Genomic DNA, 19,225 nt, shown 5'->3' with positions numbered 1-19,225 from the left:
GGAACTCCAAAGTGCCGGCACAAGTTGGCCTATGATATTGCATATCTGCTGCTTTGAGAAAATGAAACCAGGAATCTCATTTCTAAACCCTTGAAGAGTCATTGCTACACAGGTTTGTTATTTATGCAAGTATCAACTATAAGAGCTGATGACCACATATCAAAGTTCAGTTTCCTCCGCCAAAGGTATTAGGAGTCTGAAAAACTTTAATATGACTATCTTGACTCTTCTTAGCTTAGAACATCACAGTTTTTTCATTAGATACCAAAAGGAAAAGAAGCTTCCAAATGGAATTCCACCCACAGTTACCTTGGTAAACAAATCAATTAAATGAAACAGCTTGCCTGGATAAAGTTATTTATGAGTATAGACAGCTAGCCTGAGGCTGCATATATTTCCTCAAAAGTCCATACTCTAAGTAAATGAATAGTCCCAGTAACAGACTGCCGGCAATAGCAAGTTAAGCAAAAGAGCAGATATCAATAGAACTATATTATTACCAAAATGCTAGATACAAATAACTGAGCATCACTTTGTAACAGTAAATATTCACTATCTAGAAAATAAAATCTATTTACAGAGATTCTTCTTATATTTTCTGTTTTTCTTTTAAAAAATAAAAATAAAAAGGAAGGAAGAGAAGGCAGAAGAGGAATTTCATTTCCACTGCACAATTTTGCCCTATACAAAACTAGAACATCCCTTTTCTCTTTTTCAGCACACACTTCTAATAATGACTGGAATTATTACAGTGTAATAAAACCCAGTAATATAGTGTGTTATTAAATACTGGTTGCAATCACCTTAATCTGTGGCCTCCTCAGATTCCTATCATTGTAAAACCTTCCACCTTTTTCTCTCTCTGGCTACTGCAGCTTTTTTCTAAATTATATTGTGACATTCAGTTGTTCTGCATAATTTGATGTATTCTCTGGCAACCTGCAAATTATTATTATTGTAACTTTTGTTTTGGCCAGTAGAACTTTAAGAAGGCACAGCTGATTTTGTTTTGGCCAGTAGAACTTTAAGAAGGCACAGCTGATGTCTCTCTCCAGATATACTTTCTCTGTCATGTTAGTTTCTTTTAGCTGCAGTTAATGTGAACTCAAGCTTTTAGCTAATTCCTCATTAAGTTAAAGTGGTCTTAGTCAATTTTCAGTGCATACATCAAATACTGCAGCATTTCTAGGCAACTTCTGTTTAGTGGTCTCCGCCACTATCCCCTGGGTAAAATTAATCCTTTTTCTTAAGTGTCATGGCTGGTGAGAGAAATGGCAAGAGCCAGTGTCACCCTGGGGGTATTGCTCTGGGTAGCAGATTGCTCCAGCAAGAGCCATTTAATCCAGGCTCAAATACATCTTCCATCTTTCCCCCACTAGCCTGGGGATAAGAAATAGGACACCAGACTGACAGGAGCAAACCACACTGTTGGGAGCAGGACACTGCTGGGGTGGCTCCTGGTTAGCCAGGAGAAGACTCCGCAGGGGCTGCATACAGCAGCTCTCCATGGCTACGGTTCCCAGTGGAGAAAATCTTGCACTGGTGAGGGGCAGAGGATTTGCTTTGCCCCTGCAGATCACTAACATCAGTGGATAAGAGGGGAATAAAATGGCATCTGGATGAGGAGATCTATTTTGCCCTTCCTCCAGAGCAGCAGAATGTAACTTTTACCCAAACTGCTGAGACAGTCTTAACCACCACTTCTCACCCGTGCTAGTACAGTATTCTCTGCACTGCGTTCAGTACTACCTGAGAGTAATAGCTGAAATAAGAATTACATAGACGTTGGGTTTTACATTACATAGAGCTTCTGACGAGATATTTGCTCTCCAATTTCTTAATATGTGCTGATAATTTTCTGTGTGATTGAGTGCCACTACCCATGCACAAGAAAATAAGCTTGCTAACAAAAGGAAAATCTTTATTTTAAAAGGCTTTTTTGGTGATGGATTTGGGTAGTTGAGGACAATATCTGGTTTAACTCTGTTGTTCTGCACTGGGAAAGTAGGTGGAGCAACTACCTTAAGACTGTCCACTGCTGTAGTCACAATTAGCATTCATACTGTCCAGACAGAAAGTGGTCTAACATTTTACATTGCAGGAAAGAGTAGCAAGAAGTTCCTTACACATTTTTGCATGGGAGAGCTGTTGCTGTATGAACACTTTTCTGTTCAGTGATGTGGTTTAAGTAAAGTTTAAACTGTGCAGACCCAGGTACTTTAAGTGGCACCAAGCTAAAAGAACAGCTTAAATGTTTCTTCTTTTTCAGCTGCCATGTTTGTGATGCTTAGAGAGAACTAGCAGTGTTCTCACCACAAAAATAGAAGGAGGTGGAAAAAAAAGTGGTGGAGAGGACAGAGAATACTGTGGGAGACCAAAGTAATTGTAACAGATGTGGCGTGATCTTGTAAGGCCTTGTCCTCTTGGAAGGCTTGTATTCCTCCAGTTCTCCATTTGGAAGACTAAATGCAAAATGTCCTATCCTGGCTCTTTACCAGTGAAGGGGCATATTAGGATTTGTAGTGTTCTATTAATGTGTCAGATTATTCTAGTCAATAGAATGAGATTTCTTTCATCCAGAGTAAGAGTGTATAGTGTCCTGTATAGGAAAATGCTAATAGATTTTAAATTATAACTCTGCAGGGACAATGTAAAGTCTACTTTCCTCCTTCCAGATGTTGAATTAAGAGTCTCTTTTCATTATTATTCTGTCTCGCACATTCACACCCTCCCCCTCTTCTTCTGAAAACACTATTTCCCTTCAGCTGTTTGTTATTATTTTGTTTTCTGTATCACTTAAGTACCCCTTTAGGACTCTTCCCCCTTCCTCTCTCTTTTCTCTCTGAGATAGATTTGATTTTCCCCTCTGCATTTTCTTTCTCTTAAGCTCTTGTCTCTTTTCTGTTTTGTTTCCTTTCAATACATATTCTCCCTCCATCACATATTTGCTTTACCAGCACAGAGGAAAGTAATGAGGACCATTTGTGGTTGCCATGTCTTCCAGAGCTGTTGTGAGAGGATCTGTGGTGGATTCACGAGTTATTACTGTCATACAAGCTGCCACCCCAGCTTCTCCCTGCAAGTAGCCTAGATACAGGATCTTTTCTCCATATTCTGGGGTCACCACAGACAATGACCCCCAAAAAGGAAGCCCTTGCACAGAGGACATCACCGATATACAGCATTTGGACCATATATCTGTTGGACCTTCCCTACTTGATTCAAGGCTGCTTGGAATATGTGACATAACTTTTGCATCCTCTCTTCATAATATTAAAAACTCTGCAATCTATAAGCATAAAAAGATGGCATAAAATCAGCAATAGCTCAAATGCTGAAAGTCCTGGCTCCAAACAGACCCTTCCTGGTACTTGTTTAAAGTATCTTGCAGAGGAGAGTTGGAGGGAAAGGCTGTATGACTCCTGTTCCAGTCAGCAGCATCTCAGTTTTTAACAACTGTGAGCTTTAACAAAATAAGTTCTTTGACTACATTTAACTCATTTTTTTTTTCCTCTCAGCAAATAACATATATGGCAAATATTTCGTCCCAGCATTGTGTTTTTCCCATCATTTTTATGCATTTCATTCAGCCTTTTTTGTAGGTCATTGCTAGAATGAAAAGACAGTAGAGGGCTGTGTTACCAGAGATCAAACTTTGCATTGTTCTTTCAGTAAGAAATTGTATTTGAGCACTGAGATTTGCATAAGAATTAGTCCCCTTCCTTGTATTAAGACAACTATTTTCAGCTCAGTGTAACAATCTTCGATTTCTCGGTTGTAACTATGGCAATAAGAGTAGATGGTGTTCAGTAAAATTCGTTTTACAAATTAGCATGGGAGGGTGTTCATGACTATGATAGGAGGGATGTAAAAACACTGTGGAATGAGGTTGAAATTAAATCAGAACACAGAATATTACTCAAAATAATGATTCTCAAGCTCATCCAGCACCATCTGGTAGTTTGTGAATGATTTACAGTTAGCCACAATAAACATGATGGGATCAGTGGGCCTGATGGGGGTTATATTTCTTACTCAAAGCCATTTTGAAAGGACATTTTAACCCCATTTTGGGTTGATGTTGAATTCTTTGATCTGGAACTTTTATAACAGTAGCAGTCAAATCAATTTTAAACAGTTTCATTACAGTACAAATCTACAAAGCTCGTTACAGTCTGGAAAGGGAAAAAAAAATAAATAAAAAAGTTGTGCTTCAGGCCTCAGGCCATGTTATAATGAGTGTAAGAATGAGCAGTGATAGGTACTATTTGGAGTACCACCTCTGCCTTTCCACTGCATAGTACAGTCCTGTCAGTTCATCAGAACAGCAGACCTTAATTTGCACACAATAAAGATGGCTTCCTGAAGTTTTGCATCATTTGCAATAAATCTTGAGTTTGATCATACTTCATTGCTAATGAGTCTCCTGTCCATACCTAGTCTTTGCTGTTCTTAATGACATCTGCAAACAAGGTTAGAAGGAAGGCAGGTTTAGATGCGTATTTTTCAGATGTTTAATGAACACCTTTTTGTTACTATTTGCATTTTCCCAAGGAAACTCTTACCTCAATTGGAAAAATACTGCAAAAATATATATTTCCAAAGAGTATTTCACTAACCGGTTCGTTCATTGGTATGCTATGATACAATATTTAATTCAATATGATATGAGACTGAATTGATAGAGTTTTTTAAATTTAATATCAAGAAAATACCAAATTTAAAAACCAAGTGAAATTTTATTTTTCTTCTTTTAAATACCACCTTTCATAGCTTTTCTTGGATATAAGTCAGTATATTACAAGGCTGGCAGAGATCGACATTGCAACCTTGCACAGGAAAATAGCAGTATTGAATGAAACTTCATCTCCCAACACAGGATAAACTTAAATGGTGTCCTTCAGTATTACATAAGGCCTGTACTAGTCCTACACAAAGTGAGTTGTCCTCATGGAAAAACAAATGTTAAAACTGCATAAATAAGTAAAACAGACTTTTGCCTTTATAATTAACATCCAGCAGCCCTGACTTGCAGTCTGACAAGGTGATTCTACAAAACTGCATGCACAACTTCCAAGACAATAAGTAGACCAACCTAGCCCTTCAGGAGGAAGAGAGAATAACAGATTATCTAGACCTATTCAGGACTGTTATTTCTCTTTGGAAGGTATATCTTCAGGTATTTTGTCTGTGCTCAGCCCTGAGGTAGCAAAGATACTAGGAAAAGCACTCACAGCCTTTCAGGATAAAACTATTATTTCCTACGTGACAATTCTGGGCATTCCCAAAGTAAATAAATGTACAACTATGTTGGCTACCTTTTCCTTCTAATACTTTTCTCTAAAATTATTTAATTGCAGATAATTGTTGATAAGCAGGAACGGCAGCATTACTTCAGTAGACACATCAAGAATTATCAAAATTGCTTTGTATTTTTTCCTAGGTGAAAATAAAAGATATTGGGATGGAAATTTACTTGCTCTCACTCCTAGTTATCTGAATAATTGTTTGCTGTTCTACAAGAAAACAAATGAATGGTTGCATCTAAATAATAATTTTCTTGCCAGCACCAAGGAGACCTTATAGCAGCCTTCCAGTTCCTGAAGGGGGCCTATAAGAAAGCTGAGAGGGAGTTTTTACAAGGGTGACAGGACAAGGGTGAATGGCTTTAAATTGGAGGGGGAAGATTTAGATTAGACATTAGGAAGAAATTCTTCATGATGAGGGTGGCAAGGCACTGAGACAGGTTGACCAGAAACATTGTGGCTGCTGCATCCCTGGAGGTGTTCAAGGCCAGGTTGGATGAGTTTGGAGCAGCCTGATCTGATGGGAGGTGTCCTTGCTCATGGCAGGGGGGTTGGAACTAGATGAGCTTTAAGGTCCCTTCCAACCCAAACCATTCTATGATTCTAATTGGCGCTATATAAACCATGGGTTATTTAGTGGCAAAAAAAAATATTGCGCCTTTTTAAAATGGTCTGCTTTGCAGAATGAAATGTTTTCTAGCAGCATAGGCAAGAACTCACAGTCACATTTTTAAACCATGCACACTTTTGCAGGACAGGATTCAGCAGTATGCTTCGTTTGCTTGCGAATCTCTGAAATAGACCGCAAAACAGTAGCAATTCATATTATACAGGGTATGCATTACAACCAGGGGGTAAAATGCAATATGACAGCAGAATGACAGCCACATACCAGATTACTAAAATCTATGTAATATGTAGCTCTCACTGCAGAGAGTTTAAATGAAGCAAAATAGTGGGAAACCTGAAATCAAATACTGTAATTCAGGAGAATCATGACATTCATCCAGAATTCAAAAGCAAAGGTGAACGGCTTTCAGGTAGGCCTATGAAGGCTGTTCTCTTCCCAGGTAGGAAGAGTGTCAATTGAGGGCACAGTTTGCCAGACAGTGAGTTAGGTAAGACAGAGTGTGACTAGACTGTCTAGCACATGCCAAAATATTGTTTAAACTTTGGGCATTTACTAGAAAGAAAATAGCAGATCATCCTCATTGATTTAGCTCATGCTGTTTAGTAGAAGTACTCATAGGATAAGCTGGAACCTAATAAGAACAGCTTTTCAAGAATTTCCACAAGGAACATCAACTGCTTCATTTTATACAATGGAGAGATTTGCCTTGGATTTCAGCCCTAAATCTAATCTCCTATTCAGGTGCCAGAAATGCTGCGTAAAGACATTTTAGGTGCTGCATAGCTCCATAAGTAACTTGTGTCATAGCAGCTGCCCAACAAATCTTTTCCGTGGCTTTTCCAAGCATTAAAGTGAAGGGTAGTGGCAGGCCCTCAAGTTGTTCCTGTTTCTAGACAAAGAAGACATCCTGAGTTTTTCTGTGTTGAATGTGTGTGAGCTGTATAAATAAAGGGAAAAGAAACCACCTTAAAAGAACTAGTTTTCAGGCACTAAACTGACCTGCAGACTTACTTATTATCTCTCTCTCTCCTGTCTTAGCCAATCAAGACCATACAGCCTTGAAATGCTACCGGACAATCAGTTCGGAGTATCAACAGCCTTTGTAATTGCTGACTGTGTTTCTTCTTTTAATTTGTGAATGCACTAACTGTGTTTCATAATGCCTGCCTCTGATTGAAGGAAATGCCTGAGTGTAACAGGAGCCTGTGGATAAGGTTTTCTCTCCTGTTGTCCTTCACCTACTGAGAACAATGCAGAAAATGAGTCATTACTTAGCTGACAATGTAGCAGATCAGAAGTAGCTGATATTTATCTCTGATTAGGAAAGCATCACTATAGTTCTTTTTACCTGAGCAACCTAAAACCTTTTCTTTAATCTGAGAGAAAGGAAGCTCTGCTGTCTTACTGAGTGGAGGATATATTTAAAGTTACTGAATACTGTAGGATCAGAATTTCCATCTGTCTTTGAAACATGTTGGAGCTTTCCTTTTCTTGTGGACTAGATTTCTTTGTCTCATTACAGCCTGTCTATCCTACTCTTTTTACAGTTCTCATGCAATAAAATAAATACATGGCAGCATACTTGTACACTGGGCACAAACAATGCCCAGTTCTTTGTTTAGGTAGCTGGCCCACCAACCTTCAGTTCCTTCAGCTGGATATATGGAGGTCTCTAAGGACCTATATGATTGTGCCTTTAGTGCAGTTATGAGTGAAATGAAATAACGAAACCATCACCTGCTGAAAATGATCAATATAACATTACAATTTGGATTTATGGGGAAGTGAGCTGTCAAAGGTGCAAAACACAGCAAAAGTATATAAACTAAAAGCTAAAAAAAGGAAGTAAAGGACTTTAGGTGAGGTATAGAAATATTTTTAGCAGTTTTAATGAAGCTAAAATTATTATAGGAAAATTATGCAGTGTATTTATTATTGTGGGATATATACAGTCAGTATTCATCATCAGTATGAGTTTGTTGATTCACAATGGAACATTCATGGGAAACAGTGAAATCCAGTGCCTTTTTTAATACAGCTGATATGAAGAAGGCTGGTTACCTTTATCACAAAAATACAGGCTGATTCCATATGTACTATTCTTTATGCAAAGTCATATGCTGGGTCACCAGACTCATGAAGAAATCAGAGTTTAGCTCAGCTTATTTCACTCTAATTCTGCTTTGAAACATTAAGGCAGTAGTGTTGAATTCACAGGCAGGACTTTATGGTCAACTCTCGAGAAAGAACAGGAGACTGTTTGGAGTCTACATGGCTTCTTTCCTAAAAATCAGAACAAACCCTCCATTGAGGATAGAAAAAGTGGTGGAAAAGGGGAAGGATCTTCTGATGAAGGACTATGAGTAGTAAAAACACACAAACAAACATTATGGTGGATTCATTACCTACTCTTTACAGTCGAGAATGCAGAGCAAAAAGCACATCATCGCCAGAATGCCCTTCAACTCCTTATTGATGCCTCAGTGCTGCTGCTGTGACTCATTCTCAGCTTCTCTTTGTCTCATGGTTATTAAACATACAGGGACAGTGGCTGGCAGTAACCCAGCACTGGTAAACTTTGTCCCAGCTGCAATTTGGGAGCAGCATATTCAGGGAGGAACAGGAAGTAGGATCCATCCTGAGGTCAATACCGTAACTCTGCTGTCACAGATCACCACTGTTATTACAGCAGATCTTATAGGAGTGCCTCAAATCCCCACACAATAACAAGAACCTGTTTTTTTGAATATATATTACACTGCAGTCAATTCCTGTAGGAGATGCAGCAGTTTAATGTGAAAATCTCCTCATTCAATCTTTCTTGTTCTTTCTGAACCACTGGAGCTGCTCTTCACTGCAGAGTGGTCCTACTGTGCCCTTTCCTGATGCAAATCACACTACACCAAGCTAGGACTCTCCTGCTTGTTTGCTTGCCAAATCAACAGGAAGGTTCACACTTAATTTACAGGTATCTTTGTTTGCTGACTTGTCCTATTAAGCATGTTGACTGGCTGTTTTACTAATTGAGAGTGCAAGAAAATGAGAAAGAGGCAGTAAAGGGAGCAAGCAAACAAGCACAAAGTGAGAAAATCCAGTCACTGCCTTTCCAGAAACTTGTTGTAATTTACTTCGTGACACTGAAATGACTGACTGATTGAAATTGGCTAATGGGTTCAGAGCTGTCAGTGGGGAGTAAGAAGATGCCAGGCAAGCAAAAAGGCAGTGTGGCTGTATAGGTCTTGTTTCCTTGGTGAAAGCAATGGGGAACAAAGCAGCATAAAAAATAAAAACTAAGGGAAAAAAAGTCATCATGGACATTTTTCCTCAGAAAACTCTGTCCCTTTTCAGCTACTTTAGCAATACATGGCCCATGTGCCACGTATATCCCACTTTTTTTTTTTTTTTTAGGATTATGTACAACTTAAGAGGGATGGGTCTTCATAGCTAGTGCTCTCTGTTCGAGTGAACATTTCATTCAAGTTGAGAAACAATTGATAACTTGTTGAACACACAGAGCACCCCTTGCTTGTCACTAGAAGTAAGCACAAGTTGCAGATACAGAAATCAGTTTTCATAGAGCTTGATGGTGTTGGGATGCCGTCTGCTGCTTTGGTCTATTTCTAGTAGTCACAAAAAGGATGGGGTTGTTCAAGCAATGTGTCTTACCACGGGGTGCTAAATCCACCTAGCAATCATTATTAGATGATTACCTAGAGGAGGAGTTGCTTTGCTCAAAGACAGAATCAGTTAAAAAAATGACAATCTAGAAAATTAATTCTTGCAGCTATTTTATGTTGGCAGATATGTAGTGCTGGAAGATATCAATAGTGTGTTTTATTATAGGAGTTCTGATAAAGTGATAAAGAAGTATTGTACTGTTTTAAATTATTACTGCTTAGACATTGTCCAAATGGGATGTGTTTTGGTTTTGATGAATAAATTGTAGCATCAGCTGAAGTGAAAGCCCAAAATTTAAGCTTCTTAATCTCATCAAAAGCAAAGTCATTTCTGAGCCAAAATGTTCCCATTTAAAACATTTCATTATTCTGATTTATGGAAGGACTTCTCTTATCTGGAATCTTTAACAACATTAAAAATTCACTGATGTATTCATAAATCAGTTGAAATTTGCAGAAAATGCTTGGCTTTAATTTGTTCAGGACACATTGTGGCTGCATTTCTGTAGCAGCTTTCCAGGGAAATAAGACTGGAATTCTTCAAAGTGCATCCCCTTTTCACCAGTGGAAGTCTTGCCCAGAGCTTGTGACCTGCTGTCTCCTATAACGCTGAGCTACGTGCAGGAGATAATACAGATGGACACTGCTTTTTTTATCCCCTCATGAAAATGCCAGCTAAGCATCAGCCTCAAACTTGGCAAAGATAATAAATGAGAGTTGGATGTAGAGGATGTGGACATACTGAGTTACATAACGTGCTGATTTAGAATACTAGTTCATATCAATAGCTGATTGTATACTTACATGTCTTCAGTTACACCGCAAAAAAGTTATCTACGGATCTGGTCAAAGTGTATAGTAACATAAATGCACTATCTGACTATGAACCAAGTAAAATACTTATTTTCTACTGCTGCCTTGCTTTTTCACTTGCAAATACTACTTGTTTCTTTGTTTCACCCAATGAACTATATGAAGACATTCACAACTCACCTGGAAAAGGCTCTGAGCAACCTTATCTATGTTAACTGTGATTTCAGTGGACAGCTGGACTTCCACAAGTCCCTTCTGATCTGTTTTATCATACAATTCTTTATTTTCAGTCCTCCTGCCAACCAGGTGCATATTTAGGAACCGAAAAGGATTAGAAATAACTTCTCTGTCCCATTACAGGGCTAATGATGGATGACAGCATGACGTACATGCTCCTAAAGCATGACAGGCTGACTTTAGGGCAGGCACATCTTGGCAGGTACAGGTTCTGGAGAGAGAGTGAGGTGCAAAACGCACTGCCAAGAACTAATGCTTTTGCAGATGCTTTTTTTTGCGCTAAGAGATAATGCTTCTACTGACACTCTACCGAGCAATGGGATGTGTGTTGATAACAGCACCTTTTCACTGGTCATACCAAAGTCTTCCTTCTAGTGAGTCTCCATTTAACTCACCAAGTGTGAAGAGAAAGCTTCAATCAGAAACAAAATTTAAAGTTCTTCTATTTTCATGACAGCTGACATGTGGTGGGATTTTTTGGGGGGGAGGGAGGAATGAAAAACAAGGGATCTTTTATATACTGAGGCATATGTCACTTTTTGGAAAGAGTTATTGTGGGGCTGGAAATAGTTCTTGTCAGTAAGAGCTTTCAAAGTTAAACGTTTCTCTTAGAAGGCTCTGCCAGAATGACCTGAGATGGAGTCTGGGTGGCCCTTTCCTCAGAGTACCCAGAGACCCCAGAGACTTTGCTGTCCCAGCAGCAATCAAAGCTGTGGTTGTGCTCTAGGGCCAAGTGGTGGAAGGTGCTGGCCACGGAAGGCCTTTTGATCTCCATCTTCTGCTGTGCCACCAAGGATGCTCCCCGGGATATACTGGTGAGTAAACTCCTGGACCATGCTCCCTACAACAGCCCTGCTGGCCTGCTCATGGAGGCACCTCAGCCAGTCATGGGACTTCTGGCTTCTCCTGTCACCCCTGCCCCAGATCCTAACAAAGAGCTGGAGGAGGCAGAAGATCCTTCTGCTCTGTTCCAGGGCAGGAACAGCTCAACTGACAGGGAAGGGGGCAACACCCCAAAAATATGACACCTGGCTGTGCTCAGGTCCCACAAAGGCCATCCATCCAGCAGCACAAGGAGGGTGCCCCACTCTAAATGTCTCAAATAAAATGCACTTCCGTCATCTGAGAAGCTCTTCCAAATAGTAGATATACCTCAAATTTGTTCTTTCAGACAGTGTTTGAAGGAAAGTTGTTACCCTGATGTGCTTATGGTTGCTGACAAATTTGGGCAAATAGAGTATTTTTTCTCTTATGAAAGGAGCAACAGTAAGAAACAAAGCTTCTCACTCCAAAACACCAAAAACAGTTGGCAGAAGGCACACCAGCAGGATGAGCAGGATAAATAATATTTCTATAAATTTTATTTTGCACAGTCAAAATCAAGTATGTTTACATGACTTTGCACCACCTGAAGAGAAGTTTTTTCATTACAAGAACTTGGCTATCTTTTGTCTTACTTTGTCTAGGCCATTCTAAAGGAGGTGTAAAATGTTTCCATTAGCGTAAGCAGAAAGCTGGCATTTATTTTGTCTTGTGTGCAGACCTGGACACACTTTATCAAGATATAAATGACAATGCAAGGCAGAGCAGAAGTTAACTCCCCAAAAAGTTATTCAGAGAAGAGACTGTATTTCCTACACATTTCTCTTGAGAAAATGAATGATGCATGAAATCACAAAAAATAGCCTTTGAGCTAACCCCTTTTCTACCCCTCTTCATTCCTCTCTGGAGGAATTCTGATCCAGTCCAGCACAGATTCATAATTTTTACTTTATATGATGGGGACAATTTTTTTAATCTCTTACAGCTTGCAGTGTCATGATCACCATTAGACTGTTCCCTCTTTCCAAGCTAGGTTTTTACAAGCTAGGTTAAATCCACTTTCTGATTTATTTTTTTTTTTTTACGTAAGATATGAGTTTCTTCCTAAGCTTATGTAACAGAAAGTACATTTTCAATGACTTTACATAAAATACAAGCGCAGTGCTTCACCACTGCATTCGTTTTTCTTGTTTTGCTTTCACATGGTCATTGCAGGTAGCATATTGTGACATCATTGCCTCTAGCAACAATACTTCCTTTTTTTTTGTGTGTTATTTCCCAGTATTTGGAGCCAAACAGCCATGCATCTATTTCGTATCAGATCCAGCTGATTTAACTTACTGAGTATAGACAAAAAACAACTAATGAATTTCCTGTACTGTTGGTTATAAAGAGAATCCAATAACAGTCCTTAATATCCCCTCACAAATTTGCTTCCTCTTCCATGACTTGAAAGATTTCTTTGGAAGTGTCTTTGCCTTATCTCAGACCCGAAGCCATTTATCATTGAGGACTATAGCTTCTTTAATCAGCCAACCCTAATAGCCACTGGCTCTGTTACAAGCATTAGGTATATACATTCCATCTTAAAGTGCTTGTCTTAACTTCTCTAATTAGGCAGAAAGGACAATTTCTGTAATGCAAGGGAGACTATATGAGAGATTTTGAACTCACACTGAAAAAAAGTAATTTATCCAGCAGGAGGAGAGAATATTCCTGACCTTGAATACCTTTATAAGGTGCTTTCATACAGTTTATCTGAATAGACCTCAGGGAGCATCTTTACAAATCTGGTATTTTTATTTATGTTAAGCTGTGGCCATGATCAGGCACCCTTTGTACCGGTTTCTGTAAAACTATGTGCAAGAGACACTTGGCAGAGATTACTACCTGAATTGGCAGTGCAGTGAAAGTGTGGGAAGAAGGACATGTTGTGATTATTGCTTATGTTTTACAGGCAAGGGACTGAAACCAAGGAAGGCTATACTGACCCTTTGCAGTGTAATAATCACACCAGAAAGATAATAAGCTGTCAGGCATGTGATCTGGTTCCATAGTTTTGTGACAAGTGCCCATACTCCTGAAGGATGATGCCAGGAACCTGCAAATTCACTGGTGGAAGAAGGATGCTGACGCTTCATAAAATGCACACTGTAGACAGGGCTTTAAATCCATCGTTTGTGCTACTTCTTGCTTTTCTGGGAGCTAATGGCATTGTAAAATATTTGAATACAAGCTAGTGAGCTCTTTCGCAAAGGATTTCACTAAAGACGTTGTCTGCTCCAAGGCCTGGCCATATGTACTTTCGATGTTATTGTTCTATATGTGAATTGTGTGCGTGGTGATACATGCTTATGCCAGACCTTGCGAAAAGAAAAGCAGGTTTAGTGAGGAAGTGTCCTCACCCTTCGACTGCTGGTGTGTGCCCAATCACATTAGCGTGACCACTTCCAGCTCTTCTCTAAAAAGCTGCACCTTACAGGAAGAGAGCACGACTAGGTGGAATTCCTGCTGTGCAGATTGAATTAGGGGCATAGTTTATGCCTTTAGCTTTTCTCAAGTCAGTTCATTTCTGCTTAATCTAAATAAATTATCATCTTTGAATGCAGAGAGATTTGGCAGTGGGGAAGTAGAACTTAACCCTCATTCTTAGAAAGATAAGACTCCATGTACTCCTGGACTAAAATATAAAGAAGTATTGTGTCCTCTTTCATCGTGCAGTGTTCCTATTTTTGTTGAGCAGAACTTTACTGATGCATCAAACTGGCTTCCGCACTACTACCTACATCTACTGCTTTGTTTTCTTCTTCTTGAATTTTTTCCAGGTCAGTTTTATGAAGATCTTCCCAAGATTTTTCATATTCACAGAAGTTGAGCATCCAATTCTTATCTACCAGGATCATCTATTACTGCAAATATGAACGTGTCATCAAAGTTTCTTGTAAAAGGTGGTCAGGTGATATAGTTTGTCATTATGTATGTGTATTTATCCAAAGAAGATATTAAGAAAATATACTAATTTGTGAGCTCTGTCAACACAGAACGCTTTCATATTTAATCATGTATTGTCATTACACCATATTATTATTTCTGAGACATACGCAGATATGACCTTTATTATTCAAATTTCTGCTTAATGTACTTTAACATCACTGTGCTTTTGATTCATGTAAAATAGTTTTCTTCTAAAATTAGACTTCTTAATAACAATAATGAATGTGAGCTTTAATCTGCATGCAGCCCTGTCCTCTTACTCCCCTTATGTACTAAATACAGATCTTTTCATGCATTGTAATTTGGGAAGTTGTTCCTGAGCAATTGCACACACAGTTAAGCTAATCTTTCTTCCTCAGGATGAGAGATTCCTTCCTGATGCAAAACTAGGGACTACGATTTCCTTTTCCAGGATACTTGACTTAGACTGATAGCAGCTAACCTATTCCTTAAAATGTCCCTTGAAGCTGATGCTGCCAAGCCCAGCGCTGTGTGACCTGCCCTCCTCAGGCAGAGCATCCTGTGCGTAAAACTATTGTGTCTCAGGGCGTGTGTGCATGGCAGTCTCTATGTGTGCGTATAAGGTTGCATAGAGAGAGAGCAAATCTCTTTCATCAAGGTTTCTACTGAGTTCCCACAGAAACAGCACGCAGAACACAAACATTGGACTAAAGTCAAGGCAAGAAAGCAGAAAACAAAGTGTTTGGGAGGGATATAGATTAAGAAAAACTACTTTTTTTACTGACGCTAGCAAGAAAAACACATTAATACAATTCACTTGAGTGCAAAATCGTGTGTTCTTCTAATCTATCAATGACCTTTCTGAGTAAGATCCTCACAGTTCTGTGCTGTTACATGGTCATTCACACCTGTGCAGAGAACAAATCTAGCAAACTAGTGTCTTCCTTTTGTTCCAGTTTTAATGCTTTCACTTTAGTTTCTGCTCATTCTGCAGCAGCAACCACAGAGAATCAGCCTTCCCAGAGGTGGGTACCAGGTTTCTTCAGTATCACACTCTTTGTTCTCACTTTGATATAGTATAATAAATTTGCATTAATGTCATGACAGTTGCTTTAAGAGATTAGTTTAAGAATATCTGTCACCCTTGGCCACTGCCTGTCATCCTCACAGACTTTTGGCCCCCAACCAGTCAGTCCCTCCCCAACTTCAGTCAACTCATTGCTGCCCTTTTCGACTCCTGCCAGTCCCTCTTTGCTACCAGATCCTTGTGTCCCTTGTCCACCATCAGCCACTTTCTGATTTCAGTGTTCTGCTAGGTTCCAGCCTCATAAGTTCTGGCTCCCCATCCCCTCTCCAGCTGATTCCAGTCTCTGTACCAAGAAAGCTCCTGATCCAGGCTGCTCCAGCACCCTGCTAGCCGGTGCAGCATTTTTTTCTCCTTGATGTAAGCATTGTGTGCCTGGGCATCTGCAAGGAGAGCATGGGAGGCACATTCCTCCACCTCCAAAACATAGCCCCTGCTACCATCCTGGACAGACCGAGGAAAGGTGTAGAAAATTCAACTCCTCCAGGCTGTAGCTGTGGCATGTACAGCACAAAGGAGCTTTTCCGAGAAACGGCTGTCCTGCCCTAACAAGTCTCTGCGGAGCATGCGTGAGCTGTCATCTCCTGGGGATTTATAACTTACATTTACCATGTGATTTAAATGACCAACTACTCTAGTCTCCTTCTGAATAGCAAATGCTTACCATGCAGCAAGCCAGGGCCAGCCCAGGAGTTACTCACAGGATGAATATCTCTAAGTACAGAATAAATCACAGCGAGTAGCAAGCTGTCTTCCGCCTTGTCGCAAGCATGAGGAGGAGCTGAAATTAAAAAATTACCTTATGACAAATAATTTACTTAATTCTAACAAAGGCAGAGGGCCAGATCCTCAGGTGGTGCAAGTCACTCTAATTCTATTGGGGTCAAGTCACAGATTTTAAGACCAAATGGGACTTAAAATATCATGTAATTTGACCTCTACCAAGACATAAAATTGGGAATCTCACTCATCTATCTCTTTATTGAATTTAATAGTATATATTTGTCAGAGATGACATTATTTGGGTGTTGGCCTTGATATTTTTTTTCACTGTTTCAAAAATATTTTGTAACACAGTCACCATGGAGCAAATCTATATTCTTACATACAACTACATGTACTTTTATGTTCATACATTCACTGTAGGCATGAGTTCTTTAATGTTATGCTTATTTAATTAAGCTCATGGAAGAGGGACTTTTCAAATTCTTTTCAGCTGAGGCATACCAATACAGCTGAGAGACATTCATATCTCCCACACTTTTCTGTAACAGAACCCTAATGTTTCTGAGCGTCTCTGGCTAAATTCTCTCAAAACCCAGTGGTGTACCGAGTTTTCTCCAGTCTATAGTCCTGGGCAGCACCAGGGACACACAGTGTCTTCTGTGAATGGGGGTTTAAAAATTCAGCTATGCTTCTGTGAGTACAACAGGAGAATCTGGCAGCATACCACAGGGCAATGCAGAAGAAAGGAGGCTCCACATCCTCAAGACAGCATGTCACGAAAAGCATAGATGATACTAAAATGCTGCTCAGATGTCAGATGTTTGGTCTCCATTGGATTAGAACCATGGCTGCAAAGAGTGTGCATGCAGGCATACATCTGATGTGTCGCTTCTCTCAGTCCTCAGAAACAAAATCTGAGGCAAAAACTATAGCCAAGGCAAAAGGGGTATAGAACCATTCAACCTGAAGGACAGAAATCTGGCATTTTCAAATACATGAATTACATTCTGTGAATGTTCTTGTGTTTTCTATGCTGTCTGCATGTGTGTTTGTATCTCTGTGTGGTCACTAATTAATACATATGACAGAACAAAATATAATTAAAGTATTTTATATTAAATCTCACCATTAAAAATTGCTACAGCTAATAACTTGTTTTCAAGTTTAGGTTAATGGTGACATCTAATTGAGCTGTAACTGAGCTACAGCTGGCTATCCGTGCATCATTATGGGAGTGCCCAGAGTCACAGAAGAGACTGATAGAGATCAGCCTGTCGTGCCTGTCCTTAGCGCCCTGTGTAACACGGGACAATAAAATCAATTATATGCAATTAGGCATTAATTTCATTATTGGAAAGTTACTGTAAAACAAATTACGTCCCTTGTGCTCCTAGTTAACATGAACATACATCATAAGCACAAATGTGGCTCATCATTTTCACTAGTTTTCCTGGTATGAAAATCCTATTAAATATCTTAAGAATTTTTTAAATGGTAATTGCTTTTAAAAAAGTCCCTTTTAAGTAGATTTTAATTCTTCATTCATATATCCTAACAATGGCCCGGTGCAAGCCAATAAATGTTACGTATGCATTTGACTAAATATTCTCCCACTGTTGTTTATTCTTGTTCAAACACATCTTCTAAATTGCTGCTTGTTTTTTGTAACACTTACAAAATGCCATTTTACCAACACTGTTTTCTGTTCCATGACACTACCCTCTCCTTAATGACTATGTAATCTTGTTTTTATTTTCATCCATGCTCTACTGCTCTTTGCTTCTTCCTGCTATGTAAGTACAGAGAAGACAGGGAAGGAAGAAGGAAATTTGTTTCTTTTATTTTACTCTCTGTTGCATCTGGCATGGTTCAAATTGATCTCAATTCTGCAATTTCAGCCCAGATGCTTAACACCCGCCCCACTGCCCTCAGTGACCATATTAACTGATACTTAGTGGATTTTATATTTCAGTCCCTTGAGAGAAAGATCATGTCTTTGTTGTATTCCAAAGTGCCTAGTATATGTATGAAAAGAGTCACTATCATAATAATGAAACTCTACTGAGAAGTATTTGCAGACCTAAAAGCTTTAGAACTTCTCAAAGTATTTATTCACTTTGATTTTGCAAATGCTTTATCCCATAATTTAAGCAAGCTTATTGTCTTGATTTCTAACCTATTCTCCCAGACTGTACATAGTATAAAAGTAAGAGCTTTGGACATGGTCTATGAGAACAGCCATCCCTCCTTAATGCATAAATCATGCTTTTTAATCCACAGTGTTCAAGCGGTTTCATGAGGGTGTCACTCATTTAGCTCTTTACTTCCTCAAACATACTATGTCCAACAGCATAACATGAGTTTGGATTTTGATCAAGAGATTTTAGTGACAATATGAGACACAAGAATAAAGCTGGTATAGTGTCATCTAAAATCCACAGATAAATAAAAAAGACACATGGACAATCTAATGATGCACTCTACGTATCGTGCGTTTATATGGCTCAGAGGAGATATGAAATAAAATCGGCAGATATGAACAATCACACTCAGAAAACGCTGTGCAAGTTACGTCACATCTTGCTTTGTGACATCATGTCGCTGATCCCCCTAGCAATGCTAGTAACATGTAGGGACTATTACAGAACTGAGTATCTATTTACAAGATTTTGGTTAAAACTTGACGGTTCATATCAGAATCACACAGAGTGGATATTTATAGCATTTTAGCTCCAGCTGCACACATCCTTTCATACTTGAAATCTTCACATCATCTTGTTTAGCAGTCACAGGATAAATAGCTTAGAAGATCACAACATTTAATTTTTTTGCATTTCATTACTTTTTACTATCTTTATTCTGTGCTATTAATAACATTGCTACACTTCAATTAAAAATTATCAGTTAGCAACAGAAAGATCACTTCAGTAATCCATTTCTTTTTAGTCATTTTATTTATTTATTTGATTATCTG

The sequence above is a fragment of the Cuculus canorus genome, chromosome Z, assembly GCF_017976375.1.
Source record: "Cuculus canorus isolate bCucCan1 chromosome Z, bCucCan1.pri, whole genome shotgun sequence".
Taxonomy (NCBI): domain Eukaryota; kingdom Metazoa; phylum Chordata; class Aves; order Cuculiformes; family Cuculidae; genus Cuculus; species Cuculus canorus.
This window is presented reverse-complemented; position numbering follows the sequence as displayed.